Genomic DNA, 13018 nt, shown 5'->3' with positions numbered 1-13018 from the left:
ATAATGATTTCTCTGGATAATTTGGATTAGTCCAGAATTCGAACACACACACGCTGGTAAGTCCAACATTTTTTTTTTTTTTAACTTCGTTCTTCGGATTCCCAATAAAGTTGACTACTGAAAAGCTGAGTTATAGATTCTGTATTAAAACAACACCTTCGCTAGACATGTTCAGTATACACATTGTCTTACATACAGAACAATATATTAGTTATTAATGCATGTCTGAAATAATAGTGCTTCGTATAGAATTTTACTTCATCCAATCGCAATAGCACAAAGATAAAAAATATTGCTAGGGATAATGTTCTTATTACAGAGAAAAATAATTAAAATGACTTAACATTAACAAATCATTTTCTTTAAACAGAGATAATATTTTATTATAGTTTATGGAAGAAAGAAATAATTTGTAGTACAGTATCTTTATTAGGGTTATATATTCGTACAAAATAATGTAAGTACAACTGAGTCTGTCTTCAGAAAGGGCGTACTTTTAGCCACAACCTACACTGCTTCTTTTGACTGTCTTTCAAGCAGAATTCTGGTTTGATGCACGAAATACCTGCAACAAAAATCAGAAAATATTTAAAATGTTATATTCAGTGTGCTTAATTTGGTTGTACTTAACAATACAAAGTATCTTAACATTTTTGAGATTAAATGGACAAAATATGTTCGGTCAGGTATGGACTTTTGGGTTGCACGTAGAAAAACTATGAAGTGTTTATTGATGCTGAACAACAACTCAAAATGTATTACCATTCAAAAGTAAGTGGGTACCTCAATGGTGTTCGGGCTATCATGGGGTACCTAATGTCTGTATTTTTTAGATATATGAAAATATATGTCTCTAAAATGTAAGGAACTGACATCTGTTTACCGAAAACCTCAACTCGGTAAGCCTTATGGATATCGAGATATGGGAAAATAAAGAGCGACACTACAGAACTGTGGAGTTTGCGTACTAGATGGTGCAGTTTCGGAAACGTAATTACGAGGGCTTACAACAACCTCAAAAGTAGTCTCAATTAAATACACTACACACACGCCCTGATGGGGGTTTTCGGGTACCATGATATTCCCAGAACTCTCATTTCTAAATATTCTAAAATATGTCTTAATAACGTTTTAAAGAAAGTTAGAGGTGTGTGTTTACCGAAACCGCAAGTCGGTACGCCTAACAGTTACCGAAATATGGTGAAATAAAAAGCGACACCATAGGTACGTGGAGCTTGCATATTAGACAGTACAATTTAGAAAATTAATTAAAATATGACTATCAAGATATTGTCAAATAAAGGGAGGATCCATATAGTTATGGGGTTTTCGTGTTAGGTGGTAAAATTTCCGAAACCGGTCATGTAAAGTTAATAAGCATCAGTAGCAATTTCATCTTAAAATAATTAGGTATTTCCATGGAGTTTAAGAACATCATGGGGTCTACCAAGATTAAATTTTAAAAGTTTTGTAAAATATATTTTGACATTTGTAAAGAGTATTAGAAATATGTATTTACCTAAAAGTTCCAGCTAGTACATCTAGCAGCTAGAGAGACACCATACAATAAAAGCGTATTAGATCTTGAAATTTCAGAAAACAATTATTGATCCTAACAAAAGTTAAATAAGATGGTACTTATATGGGTTAAGTGAGAACCTCAGACTCGTCAGTACAATTTCGATCGAAAGATTAATTCAGCTCTAAATTTTCTTTGGACAATTCCAAGCGTTCATCGGGCTCTGAAATAAAGTGAACATTTTTTGTCAATATCTAATATAGCAAGCGAGATATAAGGAATTATGTATTTTATGACGTCGTAAAAATAGAGACCCACATGGATTTGTACTTTTGAGTATTTGCTGTAAGAAGAAGAAATTTCAGAAAACAACCGTATATACCTTAATAGACAATTAAATGGGCGGGGGCACAGTGGCTTAGTGGTAGAGTGCTTACCTCTGGTGTATTGGGTTCTTGGTTCGATCCACGGCCAAGTCAGTTTGTAGTGGACATCGTATTCGTGGGTTTTCTCGGGGTACTCTCCTCCCACCTTTGCATTCCATCAATTCTGTCAACAACATTCACTTGCTTTAATCATAATCTCCCTGAGACTAAAATGCATAATCGTGGGTCGCTACACTGAAATATTTCCTTTTATTTAATTTTAAAATTAAATAGGGAGTTAAGTATGATCGTATCTCTACGGGTTAAGTGAATACTCCAATAGTTTCTGCAAAAAAAAAGATTAGTTAAACACCCTACCACTAAGCTACTGTGTCCCCGCCCATTGAATTGTCTATTAAGGTATATACAGTAGTTTTCTGATTTTTTTTTCTTATAGGAAAGACCCAAAAGTACAAATATATAAAGATCTCTATTTTTACGCCATAAAATATATAATTCCTTTTATCTTGGTTACTATCTTAGATATTGACAGCGAATTTTCATTCTTTTGTACAGCTCGATGAACCATTGGAATTGCCTGAAGAAAACCTAGGACTGAACTAATCTTTCGATCGAAATTGTACTGAGGTACTGATTTAACCCATAGAAGTACCATCTTATTTAATTTTGTTGCGACCAATAATTGTTTCCGAAATTTCAAGCTTTTATTTCACAGTGTTTCTCCAGATGTTAGATGTACTAGCTGGAAGTTTTGGGTAAATACATATTTCAAATACTGTTTACAAATGTCAGATTATATTTTCAAAAGCTTTTAAAATTTAATTTTGGTAGACTCCATGATGTTCTAACACCCCATGAAGATATCTAATTACTTTAAGATGAAATTGCTACTGGTGTTTATTAACTTTCCATGACCGATTTCGGAAATTTTAGCATCTAACACGAAAACCCCTTAACTGTGTTGGTCCTCCCTTTATTTGACAACATCTTGATAGCCGTTAGTCATATTTTAATTCAATTTCCGAATTGTAGCGTCAAGTATGCAAGCCCCACATACCTATAGTTTATTCCCCCCCCCCCTAAAAAAAAATCAGTTCTTTACATTTTAGAGACATGAATTTCCATATATCTAAAATGCAGAAATTAGGTACCGCATTGGAACCCCATTGGAGTACTCACTTACTTTTGCATAGCAAGGTAAAAACGCCAGTGGTTCTCACTTTAAGTTTGAAAACATACTATTTTGTCTCTTCTCTGAGCATCGTGACTCTGTCGGAGCTGTACCATAGTTGGAAAGACTCACTGATCCTTCCTATAGTGACCATGTAGTCAGAATTCAAAAAGGAGTAGCCCTTGAAGGAAAAACAATATTTTAAAATCCTTGCACCAGTAGTCGTCACCTTAAAATCAAAATGTTCCAGTAGTAGTCAGGATTTTCTACCAGTGTTCATCACTCAAATAACTTGACAATTTATTCAAAAACGCACTGTGTATCAGTTTAGGGTTGAGAATACAATATAAAGTAGTAAGCTTAATAACTTTGCATCACTTTTAGCACTCAAGAAAGAAAATAAAAACGTTTTTACATACTTTTTAAAGCAATTTCAGAAAGAAAAATGTTTACTGAATTCAAAAGTTAACTGTATATCACTTCCACGTTAAGAGTACAATATTAAATACTATGTTTAATAACTATACGTCACTTTAAACTCTCGAGAATGAACATAAACAATTGTACATACATTTTAAAAACAATCTGAGAAACAAAATAAGTTAACTGAATTCAAACTTTAATTATACATCACCTTAAGCTTAAGAATACACTATAAAATGCTGAGATTAATAAAAAATGAAATCTTTAAGTTTAACGTCCCACGGTTATGCCGGTTAGGATAAGGAGACGGTGATAATGAGAAATGAGTGAAATGGTGGAATGAACAAAGTGGGAGGAAACGGGAGAACCCCGAGAAAACCCACGAGCAAGGTGTTTGTCCACCACAAAGTCCACACGGCGCGAGTTGGGATCGAACCAGGGACCCCAAGCACCGGAGGTGAACGCTCTACCACTGAGCCACCGCCCCCCTGAGATTAATAACAATGCATTACTGAAGAATGAAAACAAAAATGTTTTAGCTACCTATATTGTATTTACATGTTATTTCTCATTAACATTTTTTTTTTTTTTTTGATAACTCATGATCAAGTCTAGGGATGCGCAAGAGAAAAGATTTGAGGTTGTCTCCTCTCGAAAAGGTGCCGCGAAAGTTGTCTCGTCTCGAAAACTGGATCCGTTTCTATTGGAAAAGCTCTATCTTGCCTCGAATTTCGTAACAAAAATTGTCTCGTCTTGTCTCGTGCGCATCCCTAATCAGGTCCATAGCCAAAAACTTCATTTCGGAGGGTGCTCGATAGGGCTTTGGGATATCCGAATTTAGATATAGATAATCGATGTCGACAAACTATCGAAACTTGTTCGAAATATCGAAAAATACAGCAATATCGAAATATAAACAATATCAAAAATCGAAAATATAGAAATATGAAAGAGATCAAAAATATGGATATATCGAACAAAAATGGATATATGATCTTGGAATACGATTTGGTGGAATAATGAGGGAGAAAAATAATCATTGATTAAATATTAAATTGAAAAGAAATAAGAGCCTGACGCTCAAATACTTATCTATCCGGCACCCATCTTGATCCCCATAAAATATCATGAAGTGCTTCATTGATTCTAAACCCAATAATAGTAATTTAACAATAAACACAATATATAATTTACTACGCACCTTGAAATGTAGAAATTAATGATTGTAATCCCCAGCTTTCCAATAGACCTTTGATTTCTCCAAATGAAGATTCGGATATCTTGTTTCTTCTCAAGCAATAATGGGTTACAATAATCAGTTGCAGTCCAAAGCCAAGTCACTAAGTTAAGCATAAAAATAAAAGAATTCATTAGTTAGATGCATACAAAATCCTACGCATGTAAATCCGAATCTACTTGTATTAAATTGTAAATTTAAACAAACTAAATTATACTACAGTTATAGTGACATCAAACATACATTAAATAAGGTATACAGGGTGTCTCAAAAGTCCCCTGACATAGGGTAACTCTGTTATTATCAGAGTTACAACAGAATGTAGGAGGGAAAAGCATATCCAATTATGATGTTTTCAATCTAAAGTGAAGGAATTTTTAAAATCGGATGACCCGTTTGCGCTGTACACTCTCTATGCGCCCAATGTGAAATGAAAATGCAACGTTGCCATTTACCTGGACCCACAACAGAAGTGAGTGAAGTTACTGTCTTTTACGCTAACATGTCGATGGCCAGCCCCCGTTTCAAACAGTAACTTCATTCACTTATGTCGTGGGTCCAGGTAAATGACAACGTTGCATTTTCATTTAAAATTGGGTGCATAAAGAGTATACAGCACATTCATCTTGTCCGATTTTTTAAAAAAGTGTTCACTTTAGATTGAAAACGTCATATTTCGAGATGTTTTTCCTCTTACATTTTGTCGTAACTCTGATAATAACAGAGTTACCCTATGTCAGGGAACGTTTGAGACATCCTGTATACATCATAAGAGGTTCCTTTCTTAATTCTACACGGATGTGGTTTCATTGAATGTGAGGTGGGTGATACACATTAGGCCTTTTGGGAGTACGTCACACGGACGACCGTAATTTTGTGTTCAAAATTTTTATGAACTGGTGGGATATGTGATACATATGGCCACGGGCTAGAATTTTCTCAGTATGTCAAATATGCAATCAGATTTCATGCAGCTTAATTTGGTGAAAAGCTATTGCCAATTGAACGTTACATTTACCTCTTTCTTGCAGATGTTGAACCATGCCGTTAGCACGTGAGGAATGGATCGAAATAATCAAACTGTGGGGCGGGAGGAGTATATGTGCAGTGGTTGCCGATTGCAGAGTCATCCACAATGTGACTCTGTGTCACATGTTTCAGTGTCACAGTAATTAACTAAATTTGAGAAGACGGGCACATTGGTAAACATACATCGTAGCGGTTCAAACTCGCGGGACCTTGTTCCTTCCCCATTTTGAACCGGTACATGAAAATGCCATTTACTCCATGTTTGCCTGCGCCGATTTTGAAAATTCCTTCACTAATCGATTTCTCCCGTTGAGTACTACAAGAACCAGTTAAAATCTCGCGGGCCCTTTATTCTTCCCCATTTTGAACCGGTACATGAAAGTGCGATTTTTTTTCATGCTTGCCTGCGCCGATTTTGAAAATTCCTTCACTAGTCGATTTCTCTCGACGAGTACTACAAGAATCAGTTAAAATCTCGCGGTCCTTTTTTCTTCCCATTTTGAACCGGTACCTGAAAATGCGATTTTCTTCATGTTTGCCTGTGCCGATTTTGAAAATTCTTTCAGTAATCTATTTCTGTCTTCGAGTACTACAAGAATCAGTTAAAATCTCGCGGGCCCTTTTTTCTTCCCCATTTTGAACCGGTACATGACAATGCGATTTTCTTCATGCTTGCCTGCGCCGATTTTGAACATTCCTTCACTAATCGATTTCTCTCGTCGAGTACTACAAGAATCAGTTAAAATCTCGCGGTCCTTTTTTCTTCCCATTTTGAACCGGTACATGAAAATGCAATTTTCTTCATGCTTGCCTGCGCCGATTTTGAAAATTCCTTCACTAGTCGATTTCTCTCGACGAGTACTACAAGAATCAGTTAAAATCTCGCGGGCCCTTTTTTCTTCCCATTTTGAACCGGTACCTGAAAATGCGATTTTCTTCATGTTTGCCTGTGCCGATTTTGAAAATTCTTTCAGTAATCTATTTCTGTCGTCGAGTACTACAAGAATCAGTTAAAATCTCGCGGGCCCTTTTTTCTTCCCCATTTTGAACCGGTACATGAAAGTGCGATTTTTTTTCATGCTTGCCTGCGCCGATTTTGAACATTCCTTCACTAATCGATTTCTCTCGTCGAGTACTACAAGAATCAGTTAAAATCTCGCGGTCCTTTTTTCTTCTCATTTTGAACCGGTACCTGAAAATGCGATTTTCTTCATGTTTGCCTGTGCCGATTTTGAAAATTCTTTCAGTAATCTATTTCTGTCGTCGAGTACTACAAGAATCAGTTAAAATCTCGCGGGCCCTTTTTTCTTCCCCAAGCCAATATTTTTTTGTATATTTTGAATGTATTCAAGTATGGAACAAAAGTATTATATAATTCCCTTAGTAGGCTTCTCAACTTAATATTTTTCAACTTAAATTTTATTTATTTTAATTATTTATTTTCTTGTGACTCAATATTTAATTGCAATCGTTCATTGGGGAGAAGGGTGGCCATTCTCAAATATATAAATATAGTATTCTTAAAATTTATGTGTTCTCGTACTATTAGTTTCTTCCACTAGACCTGGAAATTGCAAAATTAATACCTGGAAAACCTGCAAAATTCAGGGAAATTGAGTTCCATATTTATGTATGAACACTGCTATTTACATTTTTTTTTTTTTTTTCGAATAGGGAGAACTGTACGAAAGGGTGGTTTGAGAATAGTATAACAGTAGGTTTCTGGGAGTGTTGTTCGAAATGAAATCTTTAAGTTGTACGTCCCACTATTATGCTGGCTAGGCTCAAGATGACGGGGTGTTGTTCGGTGGGGGTCAATGTTGCCAATTTTGGGTAAAGTCGCTAAATAAGGGGAATTCGACCTCAACGATAGCGCAGGGTGACCATAAAATTTTCAGTTAAAAACGGGACAGGTTCTTGCAACACTAGACTTTTAGATCTACCTTTGTTCTTATCAGTGCCTTGATATCCGAGTTCCCCCTCTCTCTCTTCGTTACAGAGCGGGTACTTATGAAAAAGGAAAGACACGTTGAAGTTTGTTTAACACACAACCAACTGCTAAAACCTCTGCTGCCTTTCGAGCAGTACTGCGAACTATAGAGTATTTTTAATATAGGGATTTTCAGTTCAATTTTTGCCGCTTTGTTATTATTAATACTTTTAAAAGGAGTAAAGGTACTGGGTTTGTTATTTACTTCTTTCATTTACATAAAACGGGACGAATACTACTTTTTTCCATCTACTGACGGGACGGCCGCGACACGCCCCTAAAACGGGACTGTCCCGGTCAAAACGGGACGTATGGTCGCCCTACGATAACAACAAAAAAAAAAAATCCGATTGGAGACTTTTTTGGGTGATTTTTAAATAACGATTTACCTACTTACACATTTAGCGACTTTTTGCTGCAAACAAAATGTTCATCTGTAGAGAAGCATTATTAGTTCAAAACAGTTTTTACGTTATTTTTTTCTGTTTGTCTGTTTTAATCAGCGCAAGTGATGAAGAGTTTGGAAATACAGCGTACTCACTACTCCACAATCCTGCATTGTTATGTTACCCTTGCCCTCTAACGAAGAATAACTACAAACTTGATGTCCTTTAGTTCGCAGAGTTTCCGTTGAGAGACACACGTAATACATCATTACCGATAGCAACAAGATTAGCTATAGATGCGTGAAAAAAGGCGAAGAAGGTGTTTGTTATATTTGTCCTCTGGGGTCTTTTAATTATTCTGCACTTTTTCTTTTACAAAAAATTGCTTAACGTAAGTACTGTAGTGTTAATTATTTCGGAACTATTTTGACCACAACATGAACAAAAGTACCCGAAACAACCTGAAATGATCCCTGAATTAAAGGATTGGTTGCGCCCTGTTTACAAAGATGTGAATAGAACCAGCGGCGCAAATCTGTCTTCAACATTGGGGGGGGAGGGTAAGACCGTTACCATACTTTTTTTGGCGATGTCCAAAATACTTATGAAGTTGAAAAACAATGTTGTGGAGGATCAGAGTTGTCTTTAGCGTTAGGAGGCTGCAGATTTGAGGCTTATTCTGGGGGACATCTCACGTTCCTTTGTAGCAATCGGACAAAAATCATCAAATTTCTCCCAAAAAACACATTTCAAATCGGATTATTTGGGAGAAGTCCCCCTCAGTTCCAAGATTGGAGGGGACATGTATCCGTCATCCCCCCCCCCCCGGGATTTGCGCCAGTGAGTAGAACATATTGTTTAGTTTACATCTACAACTTTTACAATGCTTATAGACAATGAATTTCTCGATTATTTCTTATAGCGACTTTTCACCCAAAATTGGAGTCGTCACCTCTCGTTTCGCAAACTTATTGCCAACATTTTAGAAACTGGTTGCGGGGAGAGCTACAATGGATGATTCAAGTTATTTCGTCGCTTCCGCTGTGAACCTAAGTACAAGATTCCAAAAGTCACATTTTTTTGGTTCCAAACAATATGTCTGCTGGGTGAAAGCATAGACTGGAATGTGTTGCCTTTCCTACCTTAACTTTAATCCCATAGTAGCTCCTTTCCCAAAGTTAAAAAAATGCAATTCTTCCTTTCTTAATAGTACTTATGACCATGGGCGGCGATTAGGGGTGGCAAAGGGGGGCAGTTGCCCCCCACTTTTCTCAAATGACCTATTAATGTATATAGTTTCAACCAGGGAAGTTTGTATATTAACATTGATATACAAATATTCAGATCATGTCTTGCCCCCCCACTTTTAACGTCCGATCGCCGCCACTGCTTATGACCCAAAGTATTACGTAAGCATTGTATGTTACTTATGTAGCTCACAGAGCCGCAGCTATGGGCAAGCAAGCAAAGCACGTGTCCCGGGCGCGTGGTTGGAGGGGCGCCTAAAAGAGAGGTTATATATTAGTACTTTTCCTGGCGGTATTTAATACTTTTCATCAGAGTGCGAAATCATGAAATCAAAGTGAGAGGAAAAAATGAAATGAAATCTTTGAGTTTTACGTCCCACGGTTATGCCGGTTAGGCTAAAGGAGACGGTGATTATGAGAAATGAATGAAATGGTGGAATGAAGTAAGTGGGAGGAAATGGGAGAACCCCGAGAAAACCCACGCACACGGTGTTTGTCCACCACAAGGTTCACTTGGCGGGGCTAGGATCGAATCCGTGACCCCAAGCACCAGAGGTGAACGCTCTACCACTGAGCCACCGCGGCCCTAAAAGTGAGAGGAGACTGGAGGAGTGAAGAGAGAGAGAGAGAGACAGAGAGAGAGAGAGAGAGAAGAAAACGCTCGCACTTTTACACTTCAAAGTAAATTAAGTCATTTATTTTTTCTGTCCCCCTCCTCCCCCTCCCCTAAGTTCTACTGTCAAAGTAAATAGCTAAAAACACTCCCAGGCCAGAAGCGCATCTACGTTGGAAATTTGATCGAGATCGGTCGGTCGGTGCAAGAGATTAAGAAAAAATGAAATGAAACCTTTGAGTTTTACGTCCCACAGTTATGCCAGTTAGGCTAAGGGAGACGCTGATGATGAGCAATGAATTAAATGGTGGAATGAAGTAAGTGGGAGGAAATGGGAGAACCCCGAGAAAACCCACGCACACGGTTCACTTGGCGGGGCTAGGATCGAATCCGGGACCCCAAGCACCAGAGGTGAACGCTCTACCACTGAGCCACCGCGGCCCCCGGCCGGGAATCGAACCCGGGTGTCCCACGCCAAAGGCGTGTTCATTAACCACTCAGCCACGAAAGAGCTCATCTGTGAGGCAGTGTAAACCCCCCAAAAAAGAAAGAAAATAAACGCACACTGGATGTTTGCGCAACTGAGGATCAAAACATTCTCAATGGAGTATGAGAAATAGTAAACGTCAATCAATGTGTTCTTTTGCTTATTCATTACTTCGTTAATACTTAATTCCTTCTAGAAATAGTGAAACAATACTATGAAGAAACACTAATTAAACTAATAACAATTACGTTGTATTTCTTACCATGCCGTTTTTACCACCCATAGAATTTCAATCTAGCACTATACTGCATTATCACGCCGTAACGAAAGCTGAAATTCAAAGACATGGCACTCGTTAACTGTTGAAGCTGTGTTGTAGCTACCTGTATATCACGCGGCCTTCGTTGGTACTCCTCAACATAAATACGTCACAGCCCAAAGCCAGGAAACATCACAAACAGAAGACAGGGGCACAAGCAGTGCCTGACACTTCACGAACTCAAACCCACCAAGACTCAACTCAACATGACCTTCAATTACGTTCTAGAAACCAAACCAGTGCTAAGGCACAAACTCACCAACTTCCTATATGAAAACACAAGAAAAAAATCTAACGTTTTGGTTCCAAAGTGATGACATAACAATAATACTAAAAAGGTTTTAATTTTCAGTAACCCAAACATTAATTAACTAGGGAACATAACAAGGCAAAAATAAATAAATAAAAATAAATTAAATTAAAAAATAAAAACCTGACAAGTAAGCTCTCCCTGACTACTTTTTTTTTAAATTTCAGTGAGGCTGTAAAATATGTCAATATCTTCGTTATATATATATATATATATATATATATATATATATATATATATATATATATATATATATCATTGTAAACAAGTTCTTTAAACAAAAGAAAGCTCTGAGAGCGCTTACCTCTGACGCGGTAGGTCCCTGGTTCGATTCCTGCTCCCGACAAATAGGCTTTTGGTGAACACTGTAGTTGTGGTTATTCTTAAGACTTTCCAGTTTCCTTACATTTTCTTGATTCCACCATTATCATGTATCTCATCGTCACCTTCTCTCTTACATTGATGTACAATCATGGGGCGTTAAACTAAAAGAAAAAAAAATCTTGCAAATATCCTTGTAAAAATGAGTTTTCTAAACTACACTAGTGGCCCCGCGTAGCGTATTCGCTAACGCTCTCGCCTTCGGTGCGAACGGTCCCGGGTTCGATCCCGGTGGGGGAACTCGGTCGAAAAAGTATCAAAAGATTTTAAGTCCAGCCATCCTGAATGAGGTTTCCTTGGCTTTTCCTCATTCACAGCAGGCAAATGCCGGAGTGGTACCTAACATATAGGTCCCAAGCCGTTTTCTCCCTTCCGAAATCCAAAAATGAAAATGAAATCTTTGAGTTTTACGTCCCACGGTTATGCTAAAGGAGACGGTGATGATGAGTAATGTATGAAATGGTGGAATGAAGAAAGTGGGAGGAAACGGGAGAACCCCGAGAAAACCCACGCACACGGTGTTTGTCCACCACAAAGTTCACTTGGCGGGAGCTGGGATCGAACCCGGGACCCCAAGCACCAGAGGTGAACGCTCTACCACTGAGCCACCGCGGCCCCATTTTTCCCCAATCCATTCTTCCCTTCCTTTCCCCGGATAGTGTGATCACCGAGGGAAGTCATCCCTCATATGCGACGGGCTAACAAGGCCATTGATGCCGAAAGCCCAGAAATCTAAATCCTAAATCTTCACTACACAAGGGAATTTTCGCGCTGAAAACGGTTTATTAGCAATTATGTTAAGCAGCCCTGTAGTAAATCTGCACCAAGTAATAAATCGTCACATATAAAACGGAATGAATAAACACATAACATTCATTTTGCTACCTTGAAATGTAAAATGTTTCAAAACATTAATATTCAAAGATTTCTCAAAATTCAGATTCACCCATTCCATTGTCCTCAATCATTAACGAGTTTTACAATAGTAAGAATTGTATTCGTAAACTACATTACTTACTTAGTACTATATTAAAGCAAGTTACACTAAAAGAATATATAATTAATGGAATATTTAACTAAAGTAATAGTTAACTAGTGTACTTACCCAAGCATTTTTCCTTCCTCTCTTCTTTTCCGTTTGTAAACAACCTCGTTTCGCAAGCAAAAGACGGTAGTTCAATGACGTCAGCCATGGCGAAAGAAAGAGGTGTCTATAGGCGGCCTGGATCTCACACACAGATGGACGTATATAACATATAGCTGAAGTATTTAACATACGTATATGTATGTAAAATACAGAAGATTGTTAGAAGTCAGACATCCTGCAGCGACATGATGTAATATCTAAGCGGGTAAAAGGCAGTACCTGTGTAGCATATGGATAAAGTACGCTCCGTACAGATTTCCTTAGTAAACATAACGAATCCTTGTATTTGTACAATATACCGCTGTCCGGATAATGGATTTTTCTCAGTGTACCTTCCCGGGATTCGCCTGGTGGGAATGAGGAGAACCCAGGA

At 37.7% G+C, this 13018-nt stretch overlaps 1 long non-coding RNA gene across 1 annotated transcript; it reads right to left on the bottom strand.

Annotated features, from left to right (window-relative positions):
• Positions 1–418: 418 nt before the first annotated feature.
• LOC145661961 (uncharacterized) lies at positions 419–11084 on the bottom strand. The gene is made up of 3 exons (XR_014126918.1): positions 10872–11084; positions 4701–4839; positions 419–565 (listed from the first exon to the last, which is right to left on the bottom strand). It is a non-coding gene; the product is annotated as an uncharacterized LOC145661961 (long non-coding RNA).
• Positions 11085–13018: the final 1934 nt, after the last annotated feature.

The sequence above is a fragment of the Thermobia domestica genome, chromosome 10 (assembly GCF_964235325.1).
Source record: "Thermobia domestica chromosome 10, izTheDome1.hap1.1, whole genome shotgun sequence".
Classification (NCBI taxonomy): Eukaryota; Metazoa; Arthropoda; class Insecta; order Zygentoma; family Lepismatidae; genus Thermobia; species Thermobia domestica.
Note: the sequence above shows the minus strand (reverse complement) of the source record. Positions and strands in the feature narration are given on the sequence as shown.